This window comes from Lactuca serriola, chromosome 7 (genome assembly GCF_051521515.1).
Source record: "Lactuca serriola cultivar US96UC23 chromosome 7, Lser_US96UC23_V15, whole genome shotgun sequence".
Taxonomy (NCBI): domain Eukaryota; kingdom Viridiplantae; phylum Streptophyta; class Magnoliopsida; order Asterales; family Asteraceae; genus Lactuca; species Lactuca serriola.
Window position 1 is genome coordinate 157,970,301 of NC_136414.1, and position 7,034 is coordinate 157,977,334.

Below are 7,034 nucleotides of genomic sequence, written 5' to 3' on the forward strand. Positions count from 1 at the left end.
TACAAGACATAAAGAAGGCGAGGGGAAGTCGAAGCAACATCGGCAACTACCATGTTACGGTTGCAGATGGTGACAGAAACAAGAAGAAGAAGAAGAAGATGCAGGAAAGGTGGCAGCGGACGCACTCACGGTCGCCACTCGTTCTCGCCGGAAGGGAAGGTAGTCGCGATGCTCGACGGTTCGGTGCAACGAGGAACAGAGGTGGCAGCAACTGTTATTCACTGCAGCAGGTCGGCGATGGCTGGGATGCCCGGGATTAAGGTGGTGGGTGAAAGACTCTTGTAGGGGTAGGGTTTTCAGGTGTTGCACTATAGAAATGGGAGGGGTAAGGAATCACGCATTCAAGTCTATGTTTTACCAAACTTTGATGTATTTTAATGAGATTGGTCCCTGCCTCCACAATTCCTTTACAATTTATATCCAATAATTACTAAACAGCCTTTGCTTCATAAAATCTTTTACATTTCAAGTCCTAATATTATAATATAGACCCCAAATTCTAGAAATTATACCATTTAACTTCTTATGGCTAAAGCTGATAAATTATTATGGATTTAAGGAAAAAATAAAATAAAATATAAAATACATCTCGGTGTTTTAGGGTTTATTATTTATGTACATATTTTATTTTATTCATTTTATTTCATTTATTTTATTTTATTTATTTTATTTTAAACAAAAAGTTACACAATCAGGTGTCGGAAACTCAACATCCACTACAAGAATAACTATCTGTGTGGACGACACCTATCTCAACGACAAATGTCGTTGCTAAAAGCAAGACTATAACAACGACACGTCGTCGACTTAGCTTTTGCCAACTTTGACCAATTTAGTTTGACCGGAAACGTTATGTAGACGACATGTTGTCTGAACAACTTCGATGTGAAATGGAAATTTTTATGCGGTCTTTTTGAAATTCTATGCCGACGACATGTCGTCGATATATGTCATGTCAAATGTAATTTACATTTATTTTTATTCTATGGTGCACTATGCCAGGTTGGAAATCCTCGTGAAAAGGCTATGCCGACGACTTATCGCCAGCAAAACCCTCTATTTTTTTTATTTCAACAATTAAAGAAAATGATGTCGTCTTTGGTATCTTATACCGATGATATGTCGTCTGTATAGGGTTTAGCCCCATCTAAGACCAGAGACGTCAACGACTGCATTCATTTTTCCAAGTTTCTCTCCTTCTCTCTTTTTGTCGACAATCAAACCTCTTCCGGTCACTCCCCTTCGCTGACAACTAGTAGGTATGCTTCTTGATCATTCTATTCTTCCTAATTTTGTGATTGGTCTAGGTTTTTATTCTAGTTTTAAGTTTTTTTGTCTGGTTGCAGCTTTCACCTCTGATTTTGGGGTATTTTTTCCGGTTGCAGCCTTCATAGCCTTCACCATCATTGACTCTTCACTACCATCGGCCTCTACAGCTACCTACACCGGTCATATTGAGGTATGATTACGATTTCATGATTGTAAGTTTTTTCAATTGGGCTATCTATTATAGTTCATCATTATAGGATTTCTCCACTGAATTTCTTTATGGTTATCATCCAAGTTTCATTTCTCTTTGGATTTGTTTCTGATCGTCATCATCGCATGTATTTTGGAGATCTCTCCATCTTTAATTTTGGTTTTGCAGATTTCACAGGTGGCTCATGTGATTTCATCCTTATTTTTCTTATGTATAGGGACATTTTATTTAGCACTTTATCGAAAGATTGGGTGAGTTTTATTCCAAAAGAGGATTAGTTGGAATCGTTCCCTCCTCACCAAGTTTTTCCTTATCATTATCATTGAAGTTTATTTCAATTTTTGTTTGATTTTTAGGATTATATTGTGGATGGTGTTGTATGGGGACATATTTATACTTTTTATTTCACTCCATATTTATGAATAGATAGATCAACAGAAGGGTGACTCTAATGGCAGCTCTACTTATGTAATCAAGGTATATATACCTAACTTCCTGCTTCTTTAAGTTGTTCTTGCTGATTTGTAGCATCATATGTTGTGTTTTGAAGGCGCAACTGTTAGCATTTAAAAATCTTATTGGTGCTAACCTGAATGACATGTCAGATCCTTACGCAATCATCAGTTGTGGTATAGAAAAGCAATGTAGATAAATCATAGGAACATTTGGTTGATTTTCATTAAGTTGTAACTTGTAATTACACATTTTAACTTTAAAGCCATAGTGGTTGCTTATATCTGATAGCTAAGACCAATTTTAGTTATGTTAATCTGCAAATCAGTGGTTCATGGTTGAAGAAATCCAATGTGGGGAGAGGAATTCAATTTTTTCTATGGATGAACTTCCTGTAAATGTAATGTTAACTCTTATCCACACAACAATATACACAGATAGTTTATGTAGTTATTATTTTTTTTTTTTGAATTTTAACTATTACTCATTTCTTGACAGATCGATTTGTCAATATATGATTGGGATATAATTTTGAGAAGTTCTGTTCTTGGTTTTGTAACAATTCCTGCTGAAACCAAAGGGCAAATATGTAATTATGTTTTATTTCCTCTTCTATTGGTCGATTCATCTTTTCATTGGTTAACTTTCCAAGGTAATTAACCAAAAACGTTAAATAAACATTGCTTCTTCTTAGGTTTGTCTCTATTTTAGAACAATTAAACACTCCATGAACAACTCCAGGTACCAATGCTATGTTGCTTCACTTTTTTTTTTAACACCAAAGAGTTGTTGTAGTTGAAACAAAAATTATCATGAATATGGGAAGTGTTACAATGCGAGAGATCATGATGTTCTTGATTAACCCAAAATTAATACGCCCGACCCAACCAACAAGCTTAAGGAAACGAGAATAATGAAGATTTTGATTAATCTTTTTGTTATTTTGAACATGAAGACTTGTTTTTTTTTTTGTTATTTTTATATGTAGTAGATTTTGAAGTGCAATGGTTATAAAATGTTTAATATTATTCTGCATATACACTGCATATGTATTGGCTTGTTTTAAATAACAGGTTTGGTAAATATAACAAATATTTGAAAAGTAATAAAAAAAACCTTATATCGACGACATGTCGTTGGTATAGGTTTTAACTGTAAAAACTATTGGAAACATTTCCCTACGACATGTCGTCAATATAGATTTATACTAAAACTTTTTTTACCTCGAAAATCTTTCCCAACGATCCTTTATAGACGACAAATCGTCTACATAGGTGGATCTATACCGACGACATTTTTTACTTTTACCGATTGAGCTATATCGACGACTTTGTACGGTAAGTCGTCGGTATAGGTTTTACCGACGACATGTCGTTGGCATAGGTGTTGAAAAAGTTAGCGGTATAGGCCTCGTTCCTTATAGTGATCAACTATCGTCTAGCGTCCGAAAGTATCAGATCTGGCGGCAGTTGATATGTGGTTATAAAACTCGATCAAATAGGGATCGATTAGGACATCAGATTGTTGGATAGAGTAAATGGAGGATTCATCCATATAATTAGGGTATGCGGTTTAGGGTCGACCCATTTAGTGGAATTTGGATATGTTGTTTAGGCGACCCATTTAGGATTTTTTATTGCCACATAGGTTTTTATATTGCTAATGTTAAAGAAGGTAGGGAGTGATAGTGAGAGAAATTTAATAGGTTTTGTTTTGAAAAATAAATAAATAAAAACAACCCCAACCAAACACAACTAATCTTTTCCTTCTCTCTCTTCTTGCTACTACATTTGCGATTCGTCATTGGCGAGTCCCTTAGAGACTCATAGGAGATGGTGTAAATATTGGTAGCGAGTGTTTGGCGAGAGGGGTGATGACTGTAGCCTAATACTGCAAATTAAAAAAAAGTAATGCTCTTAGGAGGTAATACTTTTAAAAAAAAACGTCTCATTTTATTGTAATTGGAATCCACATTACTGAAATAGCAATGCATTCTTCTTTGCTATTCAAAATTCTTGCAAGTTGTAGAAATGATCCTTCAACTCTTTTAGTTTTTTTGTTATAGAAACGGTTCTTCAACTATTATTTTTAAATATTTTTTTACGAACCATCCAAACACTTATTTCATTTAAAAATTTGGTGTTTCGCTAGCTATTATCATGCATAATTTTCCTTTTTATATATGAGATTTTCTACCATGCATCGTTTTTTATATATAATAACTATTATTTATAGGTTAACAAACAAAAATAATGCTAACCTGCCGACTAGAAATGTTATTCTTAAGGTTTTTTTTTAGAATTTTCACTAAAATATAATTTTTTTCCAAACACTTATCTTTTTGTTTTTTTTCCTCACACCAAAGTGGAACTTTTTCAAATTGGTTCGACTGTTCAGGTTTTCCCCCGTGCTTTGTAATTAGGTTTTTTATTTTTATTTTTTTTTTGCACTAATCTAATGGTTTATTGGTTTTAATATTTAACTCACATCCTTTAAACCTGCTTTAATTTTTTTTTCATATTATATAATGCTCATGTACTTGTCGACATAGCATCATTGTATTATTGTTTGCGATTACTAACTTTTTCTTATAGTATTAACAGATAAAAATCATTTTAATTTACTCTTTAAAATATGACAAAAAATTACGACATGTATTTTTATCTGTCGTAATTCATCTGTCAAGAAAAGCCTTTTTCTAATAGTGATTTGTTTGTCGATGGATGCTACTTTTTTATTATTTTTATAATTCGGTTGTTGAAATTAAAATAATAATTTAGATGGTTAATTTCCAGACTTTGTATTCAAAAATATTGTTTTTATCACTTATTCTATATATTAGTATTAGTAGGAGACTAATCTTGGTTAGTAGATTGATTTTATATATAATGAGATGTAGAGAGAAAAAAAACTTCAAGAAACACAGTAGTACAGACATAGATACATACTCCTTCCGTCTCAAAATTATTGTTCACCTTATTATTTTAGTTTGTCCCAAAATTATTGTCCATTACCAAAAATAGATATACACTTTTACCATATTACCCCTAACATTTAATAAAGTAAACTTGAATAATTACAAATGCATTCTCATTAGTTTTAGAAAAGGGCAAGAGGGTAATTTTATTCAAAAAGACAAAAGTAATAATTGCTTTTTATAATTTATATGTTTTTTTTATCTGCGACAATAATTTTGGGTAATTTTGGGACTGAAATAATATCATATAGAGATACAATACACAAAATGTGTCATATATAGATATGGATACACACACGGGTGATCGTTCTTCAACACCATTTATAGACTACCATATATCTGATCAAATATTTTCTCCTTGACTCTTCTCCCCAATGCAGTTTATCATTTCAACTAACAAAACACAAAAATTCTTGCTGTTAGCGTGCCATCATGGATCACTACTTCCAGAAGGCGGCGTGGTATCCATTCTACATTGGTTTTAACTTTTAATAGTGACATTTTTCAGGCTAGCAGTTCAGACACCCGCCAAAGCTTCAACGAGTTATCCAAACTGCCACTGTAAACTATCCATTCTTCATCTTTCCGATCTTCATCATCATCATATTCCTCATTCCGATCCTGAACGGCGAGACATTTCACCGGACCAGTGTGACTATTCAAGACCGACAAGCAAGTGTGAACGCCGCTACCTTCACTCCGCCACACACAGATGCTGTTATCCGCCGACCCACTCAACAACAAGCTTCCGGCAGTCGCAAGACAAAGCACTGCAAGCTTGTGACCCCTCAGAACTCCGCCATGTGACAACGATTGCTTCTTGCGTTCCCAAAAGTTCACCAGTCCATCGGAGGATCCCGCGTACACGGTGGCCTGAGAGGCGTTCACCACCACAGACGTGACAGCGCTGTCTTGATTCAAAAGCGTGGAAACCAAAAGGAGTTTTTTGGTCTTCCCGACGAACTCCCTCCGCCACACCTTCACCGTTCCGTCGGCGGACCCCGTAAAAACCAAACTGTAAAACCCAATAACTACGGAATTAATGGCGTCGTCATGAGCATTTACAGATTCTAAACATTTCGAATTCGAAATCCTCCAAACTTTCATTGTTCTATCCCACGATCCAGAATACAACAACCCTTTTTCTTCATCCAAACACATGCAAGAAACAAGATCATAATGCTTGATCCATGGAAGGTTACGATGTCGTCTTGCTTCAATGTAATTATTAGGGTTCATAGAGCTCTTGATGTAATCTTTTGTCGAGGGTAAATTACCGATCCGTTTGTAAGCTTTTTTCTTCTTATCTGAATACTTCCAAACCCGAATCTTCCCGTCCTCGTGGCCGGTAAATATCCGGTTACGAAAAACAACGATCGCTTTCACTAATCCACTACTCGATTTGAAACCTGAAAACTCCATCAAATTCTTCCACACTCTAATGTTCTTAGAATCGGAACCTGTGTACAACAAATCCCCGGACAATGCTAACGAATAAATATGACCCTCTTCACGTATCAAAGACCCGATCAAGCCAGTGTTGTAGATGATACCATCTTCTCCATTGCTATCATGGGGAAGAGTCCAAGGAGATTCGGAGTAGGGTGATGGTATATGGTTGATTGGAGACATGAAGGAGACTGGCGATGAACATGAAGACATTACTGGGCTAGGTAATGAGGCGTTGCTACTGCGGTGATTAAAATTGTTTTCGGAGTTTTCTGGTTGTTTGTGGGTGGTGATGAAAACGTTTGGTTCTGAGCTGTGAAGGACAATGGCGAGTTTCTTTCGGACATTGTTTTTCATCGAAAAGAAGGTTTTTCCAGCCATTTCTTTCGGCATTTTGTTGAAGTTGAAATATAGATCGACTGAAGGAAGCTGAAACAGTTGTGTATGTTTTGCAATGATGATGAAGGAACAAACGAGAGAGTATGTTTGAAAGAAAATGTGAAGATCACATTTATAATTGGATTTGTGCTGTGAGAGTGTGAAAAGTTGGAGTCTGGCTGGCTAAAAGTAGGTGTACCATTATTGGAAAGATCTACACGTGTCCTAGCTTTTTCTTTATGTTCACCGCCCATAACTAAAATAAATTTAACCTAGGCTCTAGGTTTGTCGAATATT

At 35.3% G+C, this 7,034-nt stretch overlaps 1 pseudogene; it reads right to left on the reverse strand.

Moving 5' to 3' along the window:
- Positions 1 to 5,178: 5,178 nt before the first annotated feature.
- LOC145062018 (protein JINGUBANG pseudogene) lies at positions 5,179 to 6,806 on the reverse strand (annotated as a pseudogene).
- Positions 6,807 to 7,034: the final 228 nt, after the last annotated feature.